General features: G+C 43.2%; 1 protein-coding gene across 1 annotated transcript in view; it reads left to right on the top strand.

Annotated features, from left to right (window-relative positions):
- The window catches only part of LOC133142408 (LHFPL tetraspan subfamily member 2a protein-like), a 53222-nt gene that overhangs the window by 12455 nt on the left and 24357 nt on the right, over nt 1-16410 (top strand). Inside the window, exon 2 of the mRNA XM_061263602.1 lies at nt 5535-5597. The gene's annotated coding sequence lies outside the window, so the exon portion shown is untranslated. The remainder of the gene's footprint in view (nt 1-5534; nt 5598-16410) is intronic.

Raw genomic sequence — 16410 nt, 5'->3', positions numbered from 1 at the left:
AAGAAATATAGGACTCTGTTCATGGATAAATATGAAATGCTGTGGATTAAGGGTTGGTTAATAAAGTGATCCTCTCAGGTCCGACTAGAGCTCACATTTATGAAAAGTAGACATGCAGATCTTGCGTTTATGAAAAGAAGCTATGTCATCCTATGTGGTAATAAAAATGAATCCCGACTGCGCTAAAGTATTGGCGGTGTGTCTCTTTTGCTGCTCTCAGCTGCGTTGCATCTTCCGGACAGGAAATTGTTTGTGCCTAGTCACATCGTACTGATCGAATTATGAAGCATCTAGTTCCCATGGTGTACTTTGTGGGCTGTTGGAGAGTGCACACATTCGAACATGGATATCAGATCAATTGTGTCTACAGTTTGGGCTTTACACTACAAATGCATAAATCAGGACATGTAATTGTACAAAAGTGTTGTCATGAACATGGCATAGAAAAACAGCATTGGCAACAATCCTGTCGAAAGCTGATCCATTGCAATTGTTCCACTCCAGTCTACAGTTGTCTCTGAAGATATATATTGCTCTCTGTAATTTATTGAAGCCTACAAATGTGTGTACGGCTTGATGGAACATTATCATGATTGTAACCTAGAAGTTGACATGTATATTCTTCCACTTTGAGTTTAGCTGTAAATCTAGTCTAGTTCAACCCAGTACAGGTGTAGCAACCGGCCAATGAGGACACAGCAGTCGAGATCTCATGCTGAAATGGTAGGGGTGTTTGGAAAGCAGAGATTCCCCACTTCCTTTGAAGTGCCTCTGGCAAGACCTTCAAAGCTGTGCTGCTTTCCGAATGGTTAAAAATAATGCTGTCCAAATGTAAGCCAGACATTGGGCCTGTCCGGTTTATAACACCAGAGTTATTCTTTTCTGAAAAATAATTGGTTGTGTTTGTGGACTTTGTTTTGAGGAGGGGAGGGTAAGAGTTGCTACACTGCTACCACATCATCTCACCATGTGACCCTCTGAAACATCAGAAAGTGTATAACAACATAGCTCATATCCTCAGTATGTCCAGTAAGACTGAGGTGAATCAATATGCTCCTAATTGGTGAAAGTGTGGACAATTGGCCACTTAAACTATTTGGTAGATAATTAAGAATTCAAACGCAAAGCAATTTTAAAGGAGCCAAATATGAATTGTGTTAATAAGTTCAAGGAAGAAATAATTTGAAAAAAACGTGTTCACCAACCATTTGATTCACCTATTTCATTTGATCAGATACAACTTTTTGTAATTGTTTATAATATCACACAATATGTGAAAATGTAATTTTATTCTTCATGCCATGTATAGCTATTTCTAACAAAATGCATTAAGAGGGTAAATACAAGAAAACAAGAACAAGAAAAGCACATAATTAGGAAAAATGAACAGTTTGGTCCCCAGGACGAGGGTTGGGAATCATTCTGCTAGATAATAATGAAACTGACATTCTTCATGATAGTGACATTTTGGCAGCCCACCTTAGTTTATATTACAACTCAATTATATGTAACTATACATTTTGACTGACTCTTGGAGTAGGAAGTACCCATTTTGCCAGATCCAGTTGGTAAGTCTTCCAAATCCCATAATGCACTGGCCTGTGTCAGACAGGGTAGGTTTTTTCATCCTCCTATGTGAATGCATAGGTTCAGATGCTTCTGATTACTGTCCTGCTGGGCTGGCGGAGAAAACAACTTGGACTCTGGACTGCCGAGGTCCAGATGTGGAGCATAGAACGTGCTTTCCTGAAGGAGAGCTGCTTCGTCCGCAGAGTCAGGGAGCCTCATTTCCCTCACTCCATGTCTGAGCAGTGGCAGATTGCACTGCAAGTATTCTGTACACTGGAAGAACAAGTAGATTTAATACTTTGCAGAACTTTCACATTTGGAGAAAAACATCTCAATTTGGGGTTGTTGTATTGTGGAGTTCCTGGAAAGGAGGACTGTTCGTTTCTCGACATTCGGAAAAACAGGGCTGCGTACTGGGCTAAATGGGATTATAAGATCTGAATATTACAAATGCTGGCAAGACAGCATTCATAGATAGCATCTCAAAACTGTCATCTATAATATCCCTGGTCAAACCAAATATAGGCCTTTGTCCCTGAATTTGAATAAATGAAATAAAGACTGTACATTTCATATTTTATAGGACAGTGAGCTGGAAATGGACAGAATAAATACCATCCCAACTTATAAATCTTGCATTAGAAGGCTATTAAGACAAGAAATGATACAATCATGAAATCAATTCTCTACTTAACTGCTCCCTTGGCGTCTCTGTTTGTACCTATCTGCCTGGCTCTGTCTGCCTGACAGCGAGACGGACTGTTGTGACTTGCATATTGAGCTATAGAACTCCTAGCTGTAAATACTCAAAATTGCCCCCCAGAAAAGCCCTAATTGCTGGAAGAGAGCCCCCTTTGTGGTGAGCAAAGCCACAGTTGACATGCTCATGACTGGCCTGGCTGGGGTTTGAGCTGTGGAGTCACATGATTTCCAGCATGCAGCTCCTCCACTGTCCCAGCCCGTGGAGGACCCCCCTGCCCCCCGGACCGCAGACCCCCCGGCTCCGTAGACCTGGAAAGTATCTTGCGTGTGTGTGGCAGTTTGGTCTGCATGGGGGCCCCTGGAAAGCCAGTAGGGTGGGAACCCGAAGGAATGAGGCACCCTGGATGGCAGCCCAGCTTAGCGATTCACCAGCACCACAACCCAATTACGCTCTGCAGCTGAGGGGCACAGCCTGAAAGCAGTGTCAGGTTCTTGGGGGGAATGTTCCAGGTCTTATGATAACATAAAGCTAACAGTGTGTTCTTTTCCAGGTATCATAGAGCCAGTACAAAATGAGAGTTGCATGAAATCGAAAAGGCTTCCTGCTCATTCATGTGGTGGCTGTGCCAGTGCATCAGTTTACTTCCTCTGCCTTCCTCCATTCCAGTCAATGGCTGCTCACATTTCTGCTGTTTAGTCCCCCCAAAGTTCAGTTGAGGTGTGAGGTATCATCCCAATGCATGATCATAATTGGGAGCTCTCCTGCTGAATATAGCATCCAAGATGCAGCCTTGGATCCCCACAGGATCAATGTGTGAAATCTTGAATAACTTCAACAGGAATAAATATGAGGACATCTTCAATTTCATAGTTATTTTATTTGAACTTTTGTCATGCATGGATCACCCTTGTAACAGGGCACTGGTGCTTAAATGTACTTTCCCCACAGAGCTAAATTCAGACGTTTGTCCTTGCTCTTTCACTGAGAGTTAAATTATCTGGCATTGTTCTTCCACATGTGTTTTTGCAGTTTGGAGAATCCTCTTTCACTGTCTGCTTTACAGTACAGTAAAGCTGGTTACTGTAAATCACACTTTATTTCTCTGACCTTTCCTCCTCTTTTTATTGAAAGTATCACGTCTGGCTTGAGCAGAGCGGCGAAAGCACTAAATCGGGCAACGCCTTCACTGGCAAAGCCATTATACCACAGAATGTGTCTCCCAAACCTCTGAACTTAAGACTGGGAGAGAAGAACGGACAAAACATTCTTCAGCGCTTTTCATGTGATGAACACTGAGGCCGGTCTGTGGACTGACTCCGTTTAACATCCATGGCAAATAAAAATTCATCTTGATCTTTTGTGTATTTCTTTTTTAAAGGGTGCAGTTTTTTGGCCCTGAGTCCGGTGAAGTTCTAGGGTTGAGGAGGACTGCATTTTTTTCAAAGATATCTGGGATAGGTTGTGATGAAGACACAGTAAAGAATGTCTCTGTATCAGTGCTGAGAGCTCAGGCCTCAGTCCTTAGCACGGTCCACAGCTGGAGTTTGACTTCAGGGTGACGCAGGAGAGGCACATTAAAACCTTGTAACAGCACAGGGGGGGCCGGGCCGTAGTCAATGCTGCACCGTCTCAGCGAAAGGGCAGTATACGGTTCGTTTGCAAATTAAGTGTTTGCTTTGGCCGCCATTCCCCGCTCTGAATTATTTGAGAAGGTTGTGGGAGATCTCACCGCGGAGCTGGAATCGTGTGCACATTGTTTTGCATGTGCGGTTCATGCCCGTTCCCCTGTAGCGGTCAGTTAAGTGGGGAATAAATGGATCAGTCCAGTCCCTCCTGTCCCAAATGTTACATATCTATGTGGACCACTCTCTGAAAGGTGAAATGACAAAAGGGTAGAGGAGTCACATTTCTGAGAGACCACCTCACCTTTTACATACTGGTGATTTAAACCAAGATTGTAACAACTTGTGTTTTCTCTATTTGGCAGAATTGCTTATGGAAAAAACCCACTTGGCAATATTTACCAGCATATTCATTTTCAGCAAACAACATAAGTTCTCAATTTAAGTTTTTAATTATCAATGAGATTATTTCCATCCCCAATATTCTTCTTAGGATACTGAATAATCATAACATTACAAGGACTAGCTCAGGGCACTTTCTATTCTTTATTTTTACTAAAATATATTTTCCTCTACAGCAATTGGACACTGAAAAATAGGTGCACCGATTCTCAAACAAAAATAGCGGATGCTGCCGCACACATGTGCAAACATGCTGAGAGAGAAGCTTGATTAGAGTCTCAGCGGTGGGCTTGAGCACCCAGGAGTGTGTACACATCCTAAAGGAGAACCGCACTGTCTGGTTCACTTCAAACGCAAGGCCTACATTCTCAAACTGTCTTTTTTCTCTCTCCTTTTTTCTGAACGCAGTCAGGTTCAGTGCTCCTTCAGCACAGAGAGGCGCCGGAGGAACCCGTTTCATTCATTGCCTTTCCTGTTATTTACCTCCCCTCATGTCCCGCCATATTTGGTGACCTGTATTCTAATTGCTGGGACCCCCCGAATCACAGACATCCCATTGTCCAGAGTTCTTCCTCTGCCCCCACACTCTCAGGATGTTTTTTTCCAGGTCCCCTGGGCCTGAGATCAGTTCAGCTTTACTTTGGCCAGCCTGTGGCCTGCTCAGCTGATCAGTGACCCGACCCACAGCCAAGAGCCAAACAGTGACAAGAAAATTAGAGACACTCCCTGCTGGAGCACACTCCAGACGCCAACCCCCCTCCCCCCAAAAAGCTGTAAAAAGAGATGGTGTTGCAGATCCAAGGGGCAGGCTTCCTTCCAAAGCCAAACTGAAAATACTTCATTGACAGGTCCTTAACTTAATTTTCCAGCCCATTGTGACATAAAATAGTTTTCATGAAACAGTCCAGTCAGGCTTTGAGGATCCCAGCTGGGGTCTCAGTGCCTCAGAGAGGAGCAGCAAAAGAGTAGAGGTCAGGAGTGGATTCTGGAGATGTGTGGTGTAACATCTCAAAAGAAGCCATTGAGTGACACTGAAAATAAGCCACCAGCAAGTGGTCTAAGGGGTGTTTCTTGTTTGGTTAGCAGACACAAGACCCTTATTTTGTTTTGGACATGGGAAATATTATGTACACAAAGCAGACATTTGTACCCAAGCCACAAATTCAAGACTCTAGAGCCTGTGTGAGAGTGTGGTTTTAAAATTCTCCAGGTCTTATGTGTTGTAACCGTCTTCGCAGGTGTGGACGAGCAGCTGTTTGCATTTCCTACCCAGAGGACTTCCCTGAAGATCAACTGAAGAGGTTGGTACAGACGTCCTTGAGATCTGAATGGAGCAATCATTGTTTTCACTCAGAGAATTATATTTCTTTTTGTCTTGATTAAGGAAACAAGGAGTTCCCTTCTTTGTATTTGGCTGTCAGTTTTGGGTTTTTTAAATCACACTGGAATCCTTTCCCTCTCACTTTCCGATGTTTTAATAGTCCTTGCTATCCCCTCCTGAAGCGACTCGCTGAAATGAACAGTCTTCTTTGTGACCCAGCCCAAAATTCCCTTGTTGTAAGCTATAGTGAGCTTTCAGCTGCCGCTTTGTGGAAATTAGAGGAGGCCACATGCTAGCTTGTGTTCAAGGTGAGTTTAAAAAAACACTTCAGAGCCATGCTGTTGTGTGTAATTCGCCCCATAATTGATAGGTTACATTGTCACTTCCAGGGGTTTATTGTGACAAGCTTTTAATTACCAGAAGACTGGAGACCTGTATTTGGACCCTCTTGACTGTCATGACTGTAGGCTCCTCTGTTGCCCTTTGCGGTTTCTCACTGCCACCACTATAATTGTTTCAACAGCCGCTAAGAGGAAAGAAGGACATAGAAGGAAAAGGGGAACCCCCTGCAAGTTCAGAAATAGCTTGATTGCCAGGATGTTGCTGATACCAAAGCTTGCCCGATATTTTACAGAGGACCGACAGGAACTGTGTGGATGGCTTTATAAACGCAGTATGAGTGATTGATGCTGTGCAAGGCCACCTGCAAATACAATTTCAAAGGGGAAACCATTATAACAATAAACAGAATAATCAGCACTGTCATTGACACTTAAAATAGATCTTCATATGTGGGGAGCCTCTTCCTGTTATTGTAGACCTGTCTCCATGGTTGCCTCATGTATATGCAAGTGCCCATAGAACATTAGCACTGATGCGTATGTGGAATGTTAATGGCTTTCTTGACACAAATTATCAACAAACTAAATCATCCATGCCATCTAATTGTATGTAAATATTTAGATGCTATGGATCATTTTGCCGTTATACAGTATATTATAAATAGCTATACTATCATAATTTATCTGGCACTTTTTGAACACAAAACAATTCTGGCAGATAATAAGTGTTTTTGGGCTACTGGTGGCTCATTTCTTGAACACTTCAGTCTGTTTGCACCAGCAGGGCATTAAGTGTGCTGCTAAGCAATGTCTGTGCCTCAGTTTGGACTGTGGAGTGAGAAGACACGGCAGCTGTCTGCATACTCCTTGAACGACAGTGCAAGGTCGTCTGCGCTCTACCAAGCTGACCGAGGTTACAATCAGTACATCAGCCTGCAAATACCAACTGACTTTCCAAATTTGAGTAAAAAGTAAAGTAAAGATAAATGTGTGGTAAAAGACAAGAACAAAATAGTTTTTGAGCACATATGGGTTGTGCTTTCCTTCCAAAGGAACTTCTGAGACTCTCTTCTCTGGAGTTTTGCGTATGTGAATGCATAATAGAATCGCCAACGTCAGCTGTGTCCCCCTCTTGTGTGACATGGCAGGTGTCTGCGCTCTCAAAGAAAGACACAAAACTAGCTCCACTGCGGAATTCCCCTGTTAGCGTGACTCCAATGTGATTCCCTTTGTTTAGGCAAATGGCCTGTCACAGCACACTTTCAGCACTTGCTGGAACCGATGTGACTGAACTAACACTGGCTTTTCTCACACCGCAGAGCAGATGGCATCTGGTTCTAAAGAAGGACCATTGTACTCTGCTTCACCCAGCTCGCTCGCGTCAGTTGCGTTCGGTCACATTACGGGAGCCTCGCCTCATTTGACCCAACGCCTGCCAACATGCACTTGGTCTTATTTTCTTCTTCAACCCTTAGTGACAGATGCATGATTAGTCGAGAGACCATTTTGCATGGACACATTTTTGAAAAAGCCGTTTTGCTTTCAGGAACCTGTGGGGCCTACTACGGTCGTCCAATGTACATCCACTCCACTGTCTCTCCATGCACTTGCTGTTGTATTGCACATTAGAGAACCAGGATTCCCTAAGCTCCATTGCTCTTATGGGTGATATCTGGGAGGAACTGGTGCACAGAGAGGACAAGGTGATGCGGTGGACAATGGTTTTCACCGCAGTGTATTCACCTATTCTGAGAATGACACTGTGTTCCTTCTCCTGGCCGTATTGTCTCTGGTTGAGGCCATACCTAGGGGTGCTTGTGGTGGACCCTTGGAACAATACAGAAGATGTGGGGTGTTCATCAGTATTTAATTCAAATAGACAAAACTCGAACAATTGTCTTGAGTGTGGAAAAACTCAAGTCACTTAGAATGTTTTGTTCTAGAATGGATAGAAAACAACATATTCCCCTGTAGTGATTGGAATACTTAAAAAGGAGTTCGGAAGGGTTATGGCTAATACTCCCACATGATTAACTGTTGTTTTCTCTGGTTCGCATGTCTTACAGTGAAAAACAGCTCAGTCCGATGTTTCTTAAGCAAGTGTTAACTGCAGACTGGAAAGACAGAAAGACTGAGAATGTTATGGATAACCCACAACAAATAATTTCAAGCCCTGTCCTATAACTTGGGGGACCGGGTGAATAATTCTCCCAGCATGCGTTCTGTGATGGAGTAAGATGATCTCCCGCATGTATAGCCATAAAAAGCAGGAAACCCATTTAGATCATTCTATCCTCCCATAAAATAGATTCGAAATGTCACTCTCTAACGGAAAGTTACCACTACGTCATGAAGGGTAAACACATTTTTATCATGTGAAGTGATTTTGTTCCTTCAGTGATAAACAGCTGAAGGAGTGTCCTTACTCAGCTGCTCTTTTCTGGCTAGCACGCCTGTGTTTTGGATGCTTTATGGTCCTTACACCAGAAAGAATGCTGCACAGCATTTTGTGTGAAGCAGGGAGTGGCAGTAAGAGAAACACTGCAAATTCTGGAGGCATTGTCTCACCCTGTCCTATTCGTATTGCTGTACTGATGTCATTTGTCAACAGACTGTGGAGCTCATAGCTGAGGTAATCGATTATCCTTTATTAGCACGGATATTTTCCACTGATACGTTCACAAATTTATTTTTAGGTTGTTTTTGCTTTACAGATCCTCTAAATACATAAAGTGACATAAATTACACAAAATCTTGATAGTGACCCAGACATAATGATCGAATGGAATTGTTTTCATTCACTCTTCTCACTGGTTCATAACATTCAATCTTTATATTAGTTTATAACTTAATGAAATAAAGATGCCTTTGGTCCCTCAGCTGCAGTTGAATGTGCATAATGGGTGAACCTTTCTCATTGCCTCCTAGTCAAAACCAAACAGGGAATTGTATGTCACTCTGCATGCTGGCTCCATCCCATTAAACCTGGTGTTGAAGATATCATCCCCATGCACCACCGTGTCACGGAATGTTTCTTAGAGCCGCAAGTCAAAACACCAGAGTCATACTTGGCAAGTCCCGCTTAGATTAAGTGCATTACAACCCAAACAAACTTCTCTGCAAGTCATCATAAACCGTGTTACATGAAGCAACGGGATTTTCACAGTTTGGGAGTCAACAGTGTATCTTCTGTGATGGAATTTGAGTCATTACACTTGTGACCACTTGTTATTGCTCATAATTTTCAGACTGTGTTCAAGGTGAATTCCCTTCAGTGACAAGAGAGGAAGGAATGGTATTTCACTTTCATACAAATATTTAGGAGCACATGAACGCATGCAAAATCCCTCGTTTCTGGTTTTATTTCCAGGCTGGACTATACCAAAGCCCTGCTGTTTTTAGTCCCCACCAAAACATGGATATAAGATACATCTGCTTTCAAATCACGATTGATACTGTTAGATTACATTTCGAGAAATATTATTTCTACTCTTTGTTATATTATGTTCAACTGTGTGAGATCACAGCTGTTTCATCTTGATCCTTTGTGTTAAACATCTCGTGACCGAAAATGGAGGTATCTGATGAATGTTAAGCATTGCATGCATGAGGAATATGTGGCTTCTAACAGGATTGGCTCGTAACTGCAAACGTCTCTTCTATTCAACTATCAGCTTTCAGTCTTGACACCATTGAAATAAAGATCACACAGGTTGGTGGGTCAGCATTTGTTTTACTTCACAAGCCAGGCCACGCAGTAAAACATTAGTGAAGAGCCGTGCCTTTGGTTAATGTGAGTTAATTATACCGGTGCTCACCATTTTACAAACCTGTGTGTACCAACTGAGGTGGAATTATTAAAGTGCCTTTGATTCCTTGTTCTTAATGACCTGTGACATTGCATCACAATGTTCTGACCACTAAAACACGCACAGAATGGCAGGTAGGGAGAAGTTCCTTTTGTGGAAAACGGCCGAGAAAGATCTCTCCCGGAGATCAGAGTCCAGTCTAACCTTTTCCACTCCCTGTAGAGTAGACCTCACACATTGACAAGGCAATCTGGTCCTGCAGATGTTCCCTCTCTGCATATCTCTGTTTGCTCTTTTCTGTGTATTCCTCTGTGGTTCTTGTAAAAAAGTACAAATATTTCCATTTGTAAAGACGATGCTGGCAGTGAAGGTCTGTGAAGGAAATGTCTTTATTGGGATCCTTTAAAAGTAGCCTAATTTTACTTAAGTTTTTAGGTGTTAGTTACAATATCACTGCTTCCCCAAATGTGAGTATATGCCAGTAACACATACATACATACAGAAAATAGTGTGAAATAATTGTGTTTATTTTATAAACGCTTAAACAGATGTTCAGGCCTTACTCCAATGTCAGCTTTCCATTTCCTGCTGCAGACAGCTATTTTCTAGTGTTTCTCTGAACAGTGCCTTCTATTTTTCGTATTTGCTAAACCACACAGTTTAGAATTGTTTTGACAGCATTGAAGAATATACTATGAACTTTCCAGTGAGTATGTGGCTGTGGCCCTCCTTGCGTGTAGTCATGGGGAGAAAGAGGGGCCTGGTGTCTGTGAGCAGACGCTGCTGGTAGGCCTCACTCCGGGGAACTGGGGCAGACCGTTAAGCTCACTGCTGAGGTCATCACTTACTACTTCATACAGCCTCATGCACAACATTTAATAGAGTTTAGAGGGGAGCCATGCGCCCCTAGTTCTGTGGCGTGTGAGTGACTGAATCAGCCGCCTCCCTGGCCCTACAGCAGGGTTCATTGAGTGGAGGGAGTCTGGCCACGGTGGGGATGCGATTAGCAGATGTTTGGGGGTGAAATGACTATTCAGGCCCGTAATGGCACAGAGATGGCGGAGGTGATTGAGTTAGTCCTGGGGAGGGAGTGGTGGGCAGGGGGCTGTGTTCTGCAGCCGGGGCTGGCCTGGATCGGGAAGGCGGGGGCTGTTGACTTATTATTGTGGGCACATTGTGCAGTGATATTTAAGACCCTCCCTTGGCAAAGCTCGGTCTCTCCCCTGCTTTGCTACCTGTGCTCTCATCTCTTCTGCATGTCACGGGCATTCTGGTTCCTGGGTGTGGCATTGCCGTTTTTACACCTCACAGGTGTTTTTCACATCCGACCCCCTCCGTCTCGCCACTCTTCTCTTTCCCATGCTTTTCTCCAGCCATGACGTGAGTGAAACACAGCAGGCTCACACCAAAAACACATTTAATACCTGCACCCTACCCCTGTGATGTCAATGCATCTTCATTTGCACTGACTTTATCGCAAGATAAACAGTTTTGAAGGAGCGCTCGACATCATCCTGCTGCAGGTGGTTGTACAATCTCAAACTGCCTCAGACTATAGTAGCGTAATGTGGCAAGAGCTTGCAAACCCCATACAGGAATATAACCTTCACAGCTTCCCCATCTGTGTACTCCATTTTGTCTAAAGTAGTAACTGAACACCCCACAATTATACGTACATTTATAGTGTCTTTTTGCTGATTTTACATTGCTAATGCAGATTATTTTTTGTACCCCCCCCCCCCTAAAATCATTCTAAAATATGATGATGGAGCACATTCCCAAACTTAAGTGTCCTTCCATGTGCTGTGAATCCCTGAGAGTCTGCAGAAGGATTGTGGGCGTGGGTCAGGGGGATTGGGTGTGTGTTGAGGGAGTCAGTGTTACCTCTCAGGTTCTGCGGACTGCAGCTGGGTCCCGTTCCACATCCCTGCTGGGCCTGCACTGGGATGTCCATCTGCAGTATGTGCTCATTTAACTGGATCTGACACACGTGGGCTGCCGGGGTCAACTGCTGCTCCTGTCTGTGCACCATTGGGCCCAAAGAAACTCCGACCATGTGCGGTTGGGAAGAGTCCAAAATTCTTATTGGCCAGGAGAGTGTATGAACAAGAGTTCATCCTCTACACCATGAGGAAATTACGCTGATATGAGATTTAGCATCTGTTAATAGACTTTATGTCTTAAAAACAATGATGGAAATAATCAGAGATCAAATGTCTGTTGGCTCAGGGCTGCGGTGGCTCATTCAGTAAATCCAATTCACACCATCTCAGTGTGGCCGGTAGCTCCGTAGGGCAACGTGAGGTAAAATTGGGGTGGCAATTTCATCACCCCATGCTGGGTGTAACATTTATTTCAAAAAGACATTTAAAAAGATGTCTGTTGACTGGAAGGGACAATTTCACAGTATAGCACGTATATGCATTCGTGTCCAACCATCATGTCGCAAGACCTAGTATACGGAACTAGTACAGCCCAATGCCAAATTGGCTACTTGTCCAGAAGAACAAAAGTCTAGCATTTCCTTCTCCGGATGAAGTCAGAGTCCCTCGTCAGCTTTTCCAGTCCTCCAGTCTTTCAGTTTCCACTCTGTTTTGGTTAATGGTTCCTGATGGCTTCAGCATGTCTGCTCTTCTCGGTCAAGCGGAACCCGCCCCGTTTTCACATAATTGAAATAATGGTTAATGCTTTTGTTATACAGAAGAAATGTGCAAAAGATCTAGTATTCAATGGTGAAAGAGGCAGAGGTTGGATTAAACTATCTAGCCCACATCTGTTTTTGTCTTTGTGAATGAAAGACAAACTGAATATTACTGTTTATACATCATGGAAAATACTGTCCTTGGAATGATTCCTTATACCACAACAATGCCATTTTTATTAAGAATGATCTGTAATGTTTATAGATGGTGAACTGAGCAGTTACAGTATGATCTCACGCTTCACAGTTTGTGGAGCACAGCACTTTTTTGTAACGGTTAGCCCATGTACACACCTACAGTCTGCGGGTTGGGTGGGTTCATTATGTACTAAAAGCACATCTCATCTGTTTTCCCTATTCACTGACATTTTGGTGATATGATTTTAAAATGAGGGAGGATACTATATTATCTCTGAGCAGGCACACATATCCACATCCTAATGGTGCTGTTATAAAAAGCCAAGGGAGTCCCATGCTGGGTCCCTAATTGCCTATGCTCAGTTAATGTGTAGAGTTATTAATAATGGATCCAGCAGTCTTTTTGGGAGTTTGGGCAGAATACTGGTGTTTCCGTTTATTCCTGTAACCTTTGAAAGCAGCTGTGTTTATAGTAGGTTTGCTTTGTTTTGTGGGACTTAAGTGTATGTTTTGGTAGTATAATTTGATCAATTTAAGGAGACATGACTTTGCATTGCTAGGTCATGGGGACAAACCTTAGATGATGCATGAGATTTGAGGTGACCCAGTTACTGTATTTCAGCACTGTATTTGGTCACCAAGATTTCTAGCAATACCCATCATTCCAGCTGCTCAGATATCAACTTCAAGAGATTTATGTCCTTTAGTTCACTTGAAATAGTCTTGTTTGTGCTTTTATTTGGAGCCAGAGAAAGGTTTTCCCTGCCATGTTGTGTATGTGAGACTTTTTCAAATGATTTTATTTCAGCCACCAGGGGAAAATGGCACTGTATTTTTACACATCTGGCAATTTTGCCTATAGTCATAATTTATGTAGCCAAGGAAACCAAAATATCTGTGCATGTGAGATGTGTGGGTAACTCAACAAGTGACATTGCTTTTTAGTGGGAAAGTGTTTCTCTCTTGAACCTCTGGTTTAAGTTGTTTATTACACCACTTGGACATGTCGTACCCATCATGGCTCTGTTTGACTAGTGAGATTTTCATCTGTTATTAGTAGGGACAGTCAGACTGCTTTAATAACTTTAACAGCGTAACAATTTGTTGCTCATATCAGTGGAGATACTAGGGCCAGCTTCACATGGCAGTCCTCCAATGTGCCGAATAAAATGAGTTGTTCATCCTCCCCTGTCTGGTGAACTGGAATTTCTACTTTCCTTCCATGCAAATAGAGCACTCATCCTTTGTCTTCTGCATAAAGATTGGTTGGTTTCTCCAAGTAGTCTTAAATCTTGCTATATGAGCTCCTTGGTTCAGTGCTTTCCTGTGTATGAATTTTGTATACTTGTTTACCTTGCAGGTTTTGTGGTGCATTTCTTATATATTCTTTTGTTTGTAAGGAGTCCTTCTTTTCCTTTTGGGGAAATAAGATTATTTACCGATACCGCAGCTTCATATGCATTTCTTTTGTGAAGGTGTGTCTGTGACATTGGAGGAATCTATTCCATTTGCTGAGTGGTTCTGTTAGTTCCAAGTTGGCAAAACATGACAATGCCGTGGAGTAGAGTGCTGTGTCTAGGTGTGAAGAAGACCACTTTGTTAAGCTTGTTCTTGGCTGCCTGTCAGTAGGATGTGGTATAGCTAGTGACGTCATGCTTACGTCAAGTTGTATCAGACCGACATCAGGATTCAATAAACTGACTAACTGACCAAAAAATGATGACACCTACATTTGTAATTGTAATTGTGAGACAAATGTTTGCAGTAACAAGTTGCATAGCATTTGTAAAGTACTCATTTCTCATGTGGCAGCCCTGCTTATTGAAAGCATACGGGTTAGATCCAGTGGTGTCGGTCTCTGGTGATTCCAGTGGGAAGGGGCTCAGCGGCTATGGCAGTGGGTGGCGGTCCTGCGGGGTAATTACAGGGCTGCTGATTGGCAGCCTGAGTTTGGGGCTGCTTACGTGTTTCCTCCCAGAGCATAATGAGAGGTGTGCTTTGCGCACTCATGGGAGGAAAATGGGCTTTGTTTCATTTGGGTGAGCTTCTGAACAGCTGGCTTCATTACTGTCGGCTGCTAATCTGGCTCCAATAGTTTGCCGCCTCGTAATGTTCCTGCTTTTACTAGCTTTTCTTTCCAGTGGGAAAACTGCTATTATGCATTCACTGGAAGGTGCTCCTAAGTTTAGGTGCTGATGTTGATTTCGGTTAATCAGCTCGAAGGTTATTACTAAGTGTTGGTTTGAAGGAGGGACTCCCAAGTAGACTTTTTTTTTTCTTCTACAAATTATATTGGATGATTCAATTCAAACTATTCATTCCCGGCTCCAGGAATGGGCACGTGCAATTCAGATTTTTATTTATCTCAGTTTGTCTAAAGGACAAGCAGCAAACATGAATGCAGGGTCCATGCCTTAGTCTTATCTGTTGTAACACGATTAGGGACATGTGTCTTGTGCCAGTAAAGCAGTGATTTCTTGGAAACCAATAAATGGTTCTGTCATTGAACAATATGCTCGAATTTGGCTTGAAGGGAAATCTTTGCAATTCTCAGCAGTATATTGAATACACTGATTCAGGTTGTGCTACTAAGCCTGCGAGTACGCAGAAACGCACAGGAGATGCTAAGTGGCTAATGGAAGAGGCATGTGGATCTGTGTGGGTAGGCCTACTGTACACTCACACGCCTTGAGCGCTTAGCATCATCAATGTTTTGCTGTACACAACCTTTGAGAACCATTGCAGCCTGTATTCTTCTTCCAGGTGGGTAATGTCTGTCTGAACAGTCCTGAATGCACATTTCCTCCCAGCGTGGGGGGGGGGCGGCCTGGAAAATACTCTGAAAAACGGACAGGCATGAAAGGGAGAGAAAATAAAAAGAAGATGAGATTCACATGTGTGGCATTTGTCCCACCGCGAAAGCCGTTTCAAATTGGGTCTCATCAAGCCATCGTGCCAGCATGGCCAGATTTGTATTGGAGATTCTGTTCGTATATTTTCTAGCAACCGCTTACTCGAATCATTCCGGCGTCGGCTGTGTGTGCATTACCGCGTTTCCTCTCGGATCAGCGTGACATTATTGATTTGGTCTCGAATTGCCATTAGGGGAGGCACAGTCTTCCATCTGAAATGTATTATGCAGTTATTTAGAGTGCCAGGTCCAGGGGGGAAGCTTCAAATGCATCTAGGTGTTCAGATGTCTTTTATCTTTCGGCCCGTTTCTGGCTTGACCGATATCCCCTCTTCGACGGGAAAGCCTCCGCAGTGTCTGAGATGGGAGCTGTCAGAAGGAGTGGATTGGTGGATCTGCGTTTCCGCGCCGTGCTTCCACTACAAGGTTTCATTTGAATCAGGTTCGGCCGCCCCTCACCCAGAACAGACTGCATGGCAGCAACTGCCAGTTTAACATTGGCTTTTTCCCTCTTCTTATAGGAGAAATGTCCGAGGGGAGCTTAGAAGACGAAATGAGCACTTTGCTGGGTGCACTGAGGGCAGTATCGTATGATACCTAATACCCGTGGCTTTTGTATTTGTTTTAAATGCAACCTAATCCTATCATTCCAACCCGCCATCATTGTATGCATTGGTTTTTCATACAATGGGAAATTTTAACAAGTACTTAGTAGTGCTCCAAAATAGAGCCTTTGAGTTCAGTGAAAACTGACCCAAATACTTCTGAAAAATATTTCAGCAGTAGCTCAAGGATGTGCAGGAACCTGGGTTTAAATAAAAGCATAAACATGTATTTTTTATTGAGCTTATCCGTATCTCTCCATTTTATTGGAGCTGCATCCATTGTTGAGT

The sequence above is a fragment of the Conger conger genome, chromosome 12, assembly GCF_963514075.1.
Source record: "Conger conger chromosome 12, fConCon1.1, whole genome shotgun sequence".
Taxonomy (NCBI): Eukaryota; Metazoa; Chordata; class Actinopteri; order Anguilliformes; family Congridae; genus Conger; species Conger conger.
Note: the sequence above shows the minus strand (reverse complement) of the source record. Positions and strands in the feature narration are given on the sequence as shown.